Source organism: Perca flavescens, chromosome 17, assembly GCF_004354835.1.
Source record: "Perca flavescens isolate YP-PL-M2 chromosome 17, PFLA_1.0, whole genome shotgun sequence".
Lineage (NCBI taxonomy): Eukaryota > Metazoa > Chordata > Actinopteri > Perciformes > Percidae > Perca > Perca flavescens.
The window spans coordinates 18,741,399-18,752,320 of NC_041347.1; positions in this window are offsets into that span (position 1 = coordinate 18,741,399).

Below are 10,922 nucleotides of genomic sequence, written 5' to 3' on the forward strand. Positions count from 1 at the left end.
TTCTGGCTCAAGTCTTGTCTTTTGAGATTGAAAATTGGCTTCCCCCAGTTGATTTGCTTATAGAATTACGCACACTTGGCACATCTGGTCTGTCTTTTATTTAGTTTTCTTTTCCAGCACCTGGAGCCCTACTAATGAGCTAGATAACTTCCCTCTGCTTTACCTCTTCTCTGTCCCTTGCGCCGTCCGTCATCGCACGCGCTTTTCCACTCCCGTGACTTGGACTCGTTTTATCACCGTCATCCCTAGTTGCTTCATTGTCTCATATCCCGTCATTCAGGTGACGCGCTGGTCCCGGGCAGCACTTACAGGTTGGGGATTTACCTCCAGCTCACAGTGCCAACTCCATCAGCGCACTCGCTTTTTTAGGTCCGTCTGCAGCATCCTTTCGGCTACCGGCTGTCTTCGGTCAGAGGTAACGCTGTGAGCTAAGTCATCATTTCACATCAACCGGACTGGTTTTGTCGGCCGTGGAAGGAATACACACTGCAGTTTGTGGACTCCAATAGGTGCCCCCTTCCCCCCTCCCATCTTCGCCAATGGCTGTGACGCACAGTCCTGCTGCTCTCCAGAAGATCTTTTATGCTAATTAAATACAAAATCCAGAGTGCGCACTGCTGTCCATTCAGTTGCTTCTACACAGGGCCGAGGATAGTTGCTCCAGTTTATGTTATATTTAACTTTCTCAATTGTAAATTACAACAATATGCAATTTGATCATTTAAGTCTAAAAGTAGGAATCGCTAAAACTCTGGCAATTCCGCTCAATAACATAACAGAAACAACGACATGAAAGCCTGTAGTTTTTTAACTTGAGCTCAGCAGCAATATTGCTACAAGGAGAAACACATACGCACAGATTTCTGCGTTACTCGATAAGAAATAAACTGATTCAGCACCACACTCCAGTGGACAGCTCCACTGAAGATGCCACTAAAAGGAAGTGATAAGCATGATCCGACAAGGCTGATCTGGCTCTCTCACCTCTGTGTGTGTGTGTGTGTGTGTGTGTGAGAGAGAGAGAGAGAGAGAGAGAGAGCATAATTGTGGTTAAAAAAGAAACATCTTATCACTTTGTTGACATGTAAACATCGGAGCCAAATTTTCATGATCAGTATTCAATGATCTGAGAAAAGAAGAGTTTACGCACAACTGACAGGATTTCATCCTTATCATCTGCATTTCAATATATATATATATATATATATATATATATATATATATATATATATATATATATATATATATATATATATATATAAAGAAAAGTAAGAGAATGGTTGGCGCAAAAGGATATATATGCGCTAAACATTCTGTTACTTTTCTTTCCAAATGTGTTCTTTTGCGACGTTTTGCGCTAGATACATCGTGTCAATTACATCTGGAAATACTACTATCATATAATAGGCCTATGAAGGAAACTTCAAGAGATCATTTGTTTAACGTTTTAACCGACACGAGACTGAACTGGGGGTTTAAATGCAGCGTGACACCGCCATCTTCCGGTGCAGAAAAGCTGTCACCAACATTTACTGTACTCAGTCAAAGCAATCTACTAATGGGGATCAATAATTTGATTTCAAATGCAAATCAACGTCTTTAGAGAATTAAAGAATCTTGAATTGAGCATCGTATTAGAGTGCGCTGTTTTTTAAAGTGTTTCATGATAGTGACACCAGTTAAAAATACCTTTTTAAAACAGGAAAATTGGTATGGAAACTGTTTGAATTATCTCACTCCATGTGAAGCTTTTTTGTGTCTGTCTTTTGTAGTTTCAGCTGCTTCTATATGTTTACAGAATAAATAAATAAATAAATAATTAATGACATTAAATAGCTTGTCAGCATTTGCAGTTGGATACAGATTGATGATTAGATCTGAAACATGAGACAGAGCAGTATTGACATCTAGCGGAGGAAGAATTAATTGTTCAAGGAACCCTTGTAACCTGAAAAGTGGACCCTATTATACAAGATTCCCTCTACATATCTTATTCTACATCTATAGAGTAAAATCAGCAGATTTGCTGCCAAATGATGATGATTGCTTTTATGGATGCAATCAAAGTGGAGAGAGTCAGCATACTTGTGAATGAAATGCTGTTTTCTCTGATCAGATCAGATATTTGTGTGTTGATGATGTAGGTTTTAGTCATGTTGCTTTAACTAACAGTCAAAATGATTGAAAATGTTGGTTTTTTCTTTGGGTGTCATGTGTCCTTGTTCAGCCAGTAGATGTCCTCATATGTCTATACTTTTTCACTTGAAATATATTTGCTGACTTGTTTCGACCATAGGCCTTCCTCTCAGCATGAGTAGTCTTTAACAGCAAGTCATTTATATGCAAACCAGCCATTCCCAACCTTTTTTTCTTGTGGATCCTTCAAATTTTGTAGCATATACAGTACTTATGACCGTCATGACAAGAATTGTGACCAGTTCAACTGAAAAGTGATTCTGTTTTCTCAGATTGTTTCATTTAAGGGTTTATGGGCATAACTAGTTAAAGTTTAAACAATTAATTAAATTGCACATCATTTTGTGTAACATGTATGTATACTTGTTCCTTCTTTCTGCCTTTAATCATCCGGGGACCCTTTAGATTTTTTAAGGACCCACCAGGTTGGAGACCACAGTGAAAGACAATCAATAGGATGATGTAATTCAACACAGGTGTACGCAGGCCTAGTAACTGTAACAATGGACAACCTTGTACAGAGATCAGGAATAGAAGGATACAGCCACAAAGGTTCAAAGATTCAATGTATTCATCAATAAAAACATGTAAGTGACAGTGCTCCCATGCTACAGTTATACACCCAACACTAATCATGCATGAAAAAAATACCCACAAACTAAAACCATGTGATTAAAAACAACAGAAAACTACATTCCTAAACAAAAAAAAAACGTCCAAACAACACGATAAAACAGACTGAGACAAAATAACAACAAAGTCCCAGTTTACACCCTGCTTACAGAGTTCTGGTCATGCTGTTGTATCCCCTGTGGGATATAAGAGACAGAATACCACTATATTCAAGAAGACCACCATAGACTGGCTTTAAGTAAACCTGTCCTGTAAGCCTGTTGGGAGATATTTTGGGATATTGCCTCTTCTGATGAGACTTATTTTTCATGAGCAATGAAACGTAGGTAGCCTGGTGGGTCATGTTTGGCCTGTGTGAAATGCCTGGCCGTGGCATAGTCCAGTTTTTATAAAACAAAAAAACAAAACATATGTGGAAAAGCCATAGAAAAAAAAACTGAAAGAGTATTACAGAGCACAAAACAGCCATTAGAATCCTGTTCTAATGGCTGTTTTGTGCTCTATAATGCTCTTTCAGTTTTTTTTCTATGGCTTTTCCACATATGTAGACAGATCACACATGCTTTTTTTGGAACTTGGAAAACATAGAGCAATGGTTTATGTCAGACTGCATAGAGAAGGGGTGTCAAACTCAATTTCACTAAGGGCCACACTGGAAATGACGATCACAATAAGGGCCAGACATGTTGAGTTTATTGACATGCTTTTATTTAGCAAAAAAAAGTCAAGTAACTTTGTATTATTGCATGTCTCATATAGCTTTCTCCCATACAGTTTGGTCGACATAAAACCCCCAAAAAGTCAGCAAAAAAGTTTGTTAGCCATGGTAAAATTTAGGAAGTCATGAAAAACAAACATTACATTTTTAAAAGCAGCTGCCACTCACAACAACCTGTTTCACAGCCTGAATATTAAAAACTCTCTGCTTCTGTGGGGAATTCTGAGTCTCAAAGTCGGTTTCACAGTTTCCTGATTTTTTTGGTGTGGTGCACAACTAGTCAGGCCAAAATTAGCTGTGAACCTAAATTTAAATGCGGGCTGGATCAAAATTTGCAAGGGGCCAGATTTGGCCCCCGGGCCTTGAGTTTGACACATGTGGCATAAAGGTATGAATGTTGCTGAAGTGGTTCAGGGGTCCTGAGTTGAATGCAATCAATTTAGCTTTAAACCACCAAAGACACCATTCATTCCCAGCGTCTTTGAAACAAATCAGAGAAATCCAGCTATTCGTTTCCCTCCTGGAGCTTTGACGTAGACATCTTAAATCCAGGGAATAAATGTTAGGAATGTAACCAAAAAAGGGGCTCAACATTTTTCTGATTTATTTTTAGATGAAATGTTACGTCACCTCAGTGAGAGAACAGCTTTGATAATCACATGTATTTCCCTCAGTGAACATACTGTAACTGGAAAGCTTAAGCAGAGTCATGAAGGCCGGAACTCTGCGTTGGCTTCTGGTCCACCCCAAGAGACTGCTGTAAACACACTTTTTTTTTTGGGAAAAACAATCCATTTCAGTTCAGTGTCCTCTTGACTGCTGTTGTGGGCGGAGTCAGCATTGTCCTCATAACTGGATTGGCTGTGTTAGGGTTAGGGATCAACATTCTTTGCTGTTTTCCCAGTGATTTTGCTCTGCTCTGGTTTTGGCTCAGGAGAGTCAAGATCACCATGTAATCGTGTGCAGTTGCCAACGTATTAATTTCTAACAGCTAAACTAAATCCTAAGCCACTGCAGCCAAATGCAGCCAAAAATAACCTGGTGGACCACAATAATTACAATCTGAAGTTTTTTTGTAGCAGACTTAAATCTGTAAATGGATGGAAAGTATAGATTGGCCGAACGTTCACAAAATAGCAACAAGTTGCTTGCTGCAGTATATGAGAGAGAAAGCAGGACAGTAAAGGTGTATAAAGGAAAATTCCTTGATTATTAGACTATCAAAGTTCACATGGTTTGCATTCCAGCTGTAGTGTGCTGTGGTGGGAGACATACTGATATCCCTTCCTTAAATAAACCACAGTGGCATAACACTGATAAAAGATAAAAGTCCTACTTCAATGAAAGTAAACAGATGTAGAGCAGAGTAAATGTTCTCACTGTGAAGAAGAGCAGCGTTGAGGTTTTCTGTTGGATGAAATCTGCAGTTTGGAGAATATTTCATGCTTTTAAAAGAGTTGAAAAGCGACAGGACTAGAAGGAATGACACAAGAGAGAAGGAAAGAAGAAAAGAGGGAAGGAAAGAAGATAATGGACTGAGTTCTTGAAAAGTTTGTATCTTGGATCAAGATTTTTAGGGACGGCAATGTCGGTCTGTCCTCTACTTTGGTCCAGTGTGAAATACCTATACCATGATGTTTAGTGAACACGTTCATGTTCCCCTCAGGATGAATTGTTATAAATTTAGTGATACCTTGTGTCATTTAACACCAATCTAATTTTAAATGTGTCTAATATTTTGGATTATGACCAAATACATACAAAACTGATAACCTTTCCATCAGCCTCAGTTGTACGTTATGTTGCATTACATAATTACATATAAACTGCATTTGAAAAATAAGAAAAGTTGAATAATAAGATAATCCATGTACAGTAGCTGAATGGATTAAAAGACACATCATCCCCATGTGTGAAATCCATTTATTTAATCAAAGCATAGTGCAGCTGCTGCCAATGCTGACTGGGGAGTTTTATAATTGACAAAAGAGGAGAATTGCATGTGAACATACCATCCTTGCATAAACACTGATATGCCACCTTTGGTTGCAGTGAATCAACAACATTGTAGGAAAACTGCACCTCCTCATCTATGTCCTCAAAAGATGATTGGTTTTAGGGTGAAAAAACATCTAATCAAAAAGAAAATAGTGAGCAGCATTCCACATGTGTTTGGGCAGACTTTTTTGCTGCTCAGCACAAGATATTATATGTGTATTTGTGTGTCTGTTAGTGCAAGTCAGGGAGTGAATAGTGTGAAGTGGTCACAATATTGTCCACCCTATAGTGGTCAAAGTAACCAGTTTAATTAATTAAAACAGCGATTTCTAATGGGCAGGGACGCACAACTCCACTTTAATCCAGATTACACTGAACTACTTATCCTGTAAAAATACTGTTTCTTCAAAACAAATATGTGCATAAACAAAAGGTGTGATTTCTCAAGTTCAAATAATTGTTTGGAAGAGCAGCTGTAAATTCTCAACGTGTGTGTGTTTGTGCATGTGTGCGTGCTTGGGTGTGCGCGTGGGTGCGGGCAGTCTTGTGGGTCCAAGGTTATATAATCGGCTTCACATCTGAGAGTCAAGATCAGTAATAAAGAAAATGAATGTGTGGGCGATCTGAGGCAGCAGACCTCACTTTGTTTTCGAGGCCTGAGGTCGATCACAAGGTGTTGGAATCTCTATCGGATTCCTCAAAAGATGGTGATTCAGAGGAACTGGGGTTGATTTAGCAAAATAATGAGGTTGGAGAGCAGACTCTCTTTGTTCCACCCTACTGAGCAGCAAAGGCCTTCTGTACACAAGAAGGATTTAGGGGAAACTGGGGATGGCTGCAACATTTTTCTTTTTGTATGTCTTTGCTACTTTGAATTACATCTTTTCAGATGTAGCATAAATGTTGTATATTTATGTCATGTATTCAAGTAAAAGTAACTGAAAGTTGTGATTTCATAATAGAGATAAATATAAAACATAACATTTTTAGCCATTTGATGTAAATCTCTGGCCAGTGTGGTTTTAATCTGGGACATCATCTATGACGACAAATCATTATTCAATACTAATAAACTATAAAGAGAGAAACACTATGTTTATAATAGCAAAGTAATGTCTTTCACTAATGCACCAGGTATTTTATTAAATTATTTATTGCACAATGTTCCTCCAATCATGTTGGCAGTTGATCATGTTGGCCTGCAGCGGTTTAGGAAGTGAGGTCAAAGTAACTCTTTCCACCAGATGACAGCTCCATATCTCCAGCAGTGTCTGGAGACTTGTTCACGTCATAAAGGGTCTGGTGGAAGTTTTATTTTGATGATAATGACAAAAATCTCCTAACCCTAACCCTAACCCTAACCCATGCAGCTAATTTAATCCTTATTTCAAGAGAATTGCTTGACATCTGAAAAGTCTAATCTGTAGTGTTTTTTCTTGTAGATAACTCAATTAGGTAGAATAAATGAGAATGATGCAGAGGACAACAGTCAAGTGCTGGGTTTGCCGACTACATTATTGTTATTACCGCATAATTATGCAACAACCCGCTCCACTGACAAGCTGTCGTCAATTAATCTCCTTAGAAACACCAACAGGGGGCTTCTACTGTATGTTGTAACCTCTGGGTGTTATCTTCATCGTGCTGGGTGAACGTCCACTTCACTGTGATTACACTGACACACATCCAGTGGTGAAAAAAACTCTTTACTGAAGTAAAAGTAGCAAAACCACAGTCTAGAAGTAAAAGTCCTGCTACTTGAGAAAAAGCACAGTAAGTATTCAGATCAAAACATGCTTCAAGTACTAAAGATAAAAGTACTCATAATACAGAATGGCCCATTTTAGAATAATATATATTATATTATGGGATTATAATTATTAATCCATTAGTGTACGCACAGTGGTGGATCTAGAAAAGTGGCAAAGGGGTGGCGAAAGGTCTTGGCAGGGTGGAAACCCCCATATGTAAATGGCTTGTGTGGCAAATAGAGAAAAAACTGTAAAACTGCATAACATAGTTCTATCATTTGTTTGACCTTTTGTTTGATCATAATTACTGATAAAGTAAGACAAATAGAATAGAATGTGTCATCAGTAATTATGATCAAACAAAAGAAACTGTAAAACATTAGATAATCTCTTTATATACTGTATGTACATCTTTACATACCCTATACAACAGAATAGAAATAGACAAAAACTGAAAACATGTCATTTTACTGAGTGACATGACATGTTATGCTACTGTAATGCAATTTATATGGAAGAAGAATAAAAACATAGCATGTGGTCCAGGGGGAATTGCAGGCCCACCCTCTTCCTCCCGGTCATCTTCATCTGTCTCTTCCTGATCAATCCTTGCCTCTGTCCCTCTCTCTGAATCTGCAGCTTTCTCTTCATCCCTCACAGTTAATTCTTCCTTTTCCTCTTCTCCTTCACTTATTTCTCCATCTTCTTCTGTGGCCTTCTTCTGCTCTCACCCTCATGGTCTCTGCAGTTTACTGCCTTCTCCTTCTACATTTCCCTCCTTCTCTTCATCCTGTGCACTTCTCTGAATTTTCTTTGCAAAAAACTGTCAATATCCCCACTTTTAGCTTTCCTTTTCACTTTTAGGCTCCAGCTAATCTCTCCAGCTATGTGAAAAGCTCTGATTAACCTTGTATTACATTACACTGTAGGGCCCTGTAGATAATAAGTAGGCCTATAACAAATATAAAATCTGAAAAGATTTATCACATGCACACACAAACAGTTATTTTTATACTAGCCTACTTAATCCCATTATATTTGTTATTTTCCCAGTTTGACAGTAAAGGATGTAGCCTGGTTTAATTTCTGTGAGAGTAAGTGGATTCTGCTGCTTAACTAATCAAATAAAAATGAGCAAGCACTGTATAGTGTGTTGTAACGTAACGCCACCGAGACGGCAACCCTCTGTAAACGTTATGAATTCAAACATGCCAGGTTTTAATTTTTGTGCAATATGTAATATTGTATGTAATACTGGCAGCTGCTGGTTATAATAGTTACTGCACTACCAATTCAAAATACTGGAGAGTCGTTTCCCCCGCCCCCTCCTTCCCAGACTCGAAGTTTACGGGGGTTGCCAGGCTGAGACCGCAGCATCCACAACAATGTTGCTAGACGCTTTTCTCACATAGCCAGACGTTACTCCACAGCACAGCGGAGTAGCTAACGGTAGATGCTGGCTATATTGACAGTCATAAAAGCCCGTGCTCACGCGGAGCTCTGTAACCAACTGATAGACACACTTTTTCGGCTTAAAATTACAGTATGAACCGCTAAAAACACAACAACCTCACTGTCCTCTCCACACGCCAGTCAGGCACACTTCCTCGGCTTAGAATTACAATACGAAACGCTAAAAATACCACTACCTTGCCGACGGAACACATTTCATTGGCTTAGAATTATGGCCACAATCGCTAAACACACTGCAAAGTCACAGTCCCCTCTTCCCGATTTACAGTCCCCCTCTCGTGGCTTAAAATAGCTCACCGTTGTCGGCTTCAGCCGCTGAACTACACGTTGTAAACAGCCATGGCCCGCTTGCCTGGTCCTCCGGTAACGTTAGCAGTTAGCAGGATTAGCATGGCGGCGTTAGCCAGGACCAGTCGGGATGACTTTACTGGCTATGTCTCAATTGTTTTTGCGAGTAACCAACTCGGGTACTCTAGCTATATAATTCAATGTGAGTACACAAATGTTGAAATGACAAAAAAATGCCCATCCCTAGTAGCTGTGATAAATTAGCCTGAAGCTAATGTTTACCTGTTCAGGAGAAAATAAGCCAACCCTGCGTCCTTTTGGGATCTAAGCTGTCTCCATCTTTCAAATACATCTCCAATATTTACCAGGGGGTTGTTACGTCTCTGGTCACGCAACTGTTAGAAACATGCAGTTTTCTTTTTTTTTACATCAGGTAGAATCTATCTCCATTGATCCTGTTCGTTTGTTTGCTGCTTTCATGGCTGTACTACCGTTACAGCTGTAGCGCGCTGGGTTTACGTTTTTACAGGTATATCTGGCAACCCGGCCTGGCTGTCAAACTGGGCAGTTGATAACAACACACAGATCAAAACATAAACATACATTTAAATGTATGGAATGTAAATTTATTAAATTAATTTTGTTGTCAGAAAAGATAGTATTTCAGTTTAACATGTTTCCTTAATATCTGATGAGGCATTGGTGCAGCTTTAGATCCATCCCTGTGTACGCATCACTTTAATGTTGTTGCTGGTAAAGGTGGGCTTACTTTGAACTACTTTATATTCTTTATACTGCTGGGTAGCTGATTGTATGATGTAATTATTAAATGTTTTTGTTTATAATTTTCATTAGTAATCTGAATCTGCTAATTAACTAGTAACTAAAGCTAAACAAATGTAGAAAAATTACAATATTTCCCTCTGTAATGTAGTGGAGAAGCAGAATAAAGTGGCATAAAATAGAATTACTCCAAAAAGTACAAGTAGGCTACTTTATAAGTATTAAAGGTGCTGTAGATAGGATTGTGAAGATCCAGGACTTTGACAACTTCTCAGTCCCTCCCCCCTTTCCGCTAAAGCCCAAAATGGTCTCCTAAGCCCCTACCCCCACAAAGGAGAATGAATGCGCGTGCATGAGCAGTGATTGACACGCAGTTAGACACCCCCCATGGCCCTGATTGGTGCATCTGAACAGGCAGCTGTGGATTTTTGCAAATCGCACTACAGACTGTAGGTGGTGCCAGAGGAGCCAGATTATTTTTTTAAATGACCTGCTTCATGTAGTTCTACTGGAACATAGGATCAGTTTCAGCAAATATGACAGAAAGTTTTGTAAGGCTTACCTACTTCACCTTTAAAGAGGCCCTATTATCCTTTTTGGGATTTTTTCCCAATCTTTTAATATGTTATATAGTTTTTTGTGTATGTAACAGATGTATAAAGTACAAAAAAGTTTTCTGTCCCACAGATAGCTCTTTTTTCTCAACTACCTGAAAACGGCTTGCCCACATTCCTGTTTGAAATTCTATAATTAATGATGTCATTTATTGAAAAGGCCAGCCCAGTTTTTGAAATGTTGCCCATTGGTGCTGCCTGAGCAAGCACACAGTGGCTTGTTTGAATTTTGTTGACCAATTACAACAGAGTGGGCCAGCTGACCAATCAGAGCAGACTAGGAGGCACGTCAGCAAATAGACAGTCTGAGAAACATAATATGTTATTTGAAAATCAAAGCATGTAAACCTATTGTAGGAGACCCCAGGACTACAAATATGATGCTGAAAAGGGGAATATGGGGCTTTTCAAATGTGTACTTTTCACGCAACAGTGTCATTTGAACCATCACTAGTGTGTTTTCAAGTA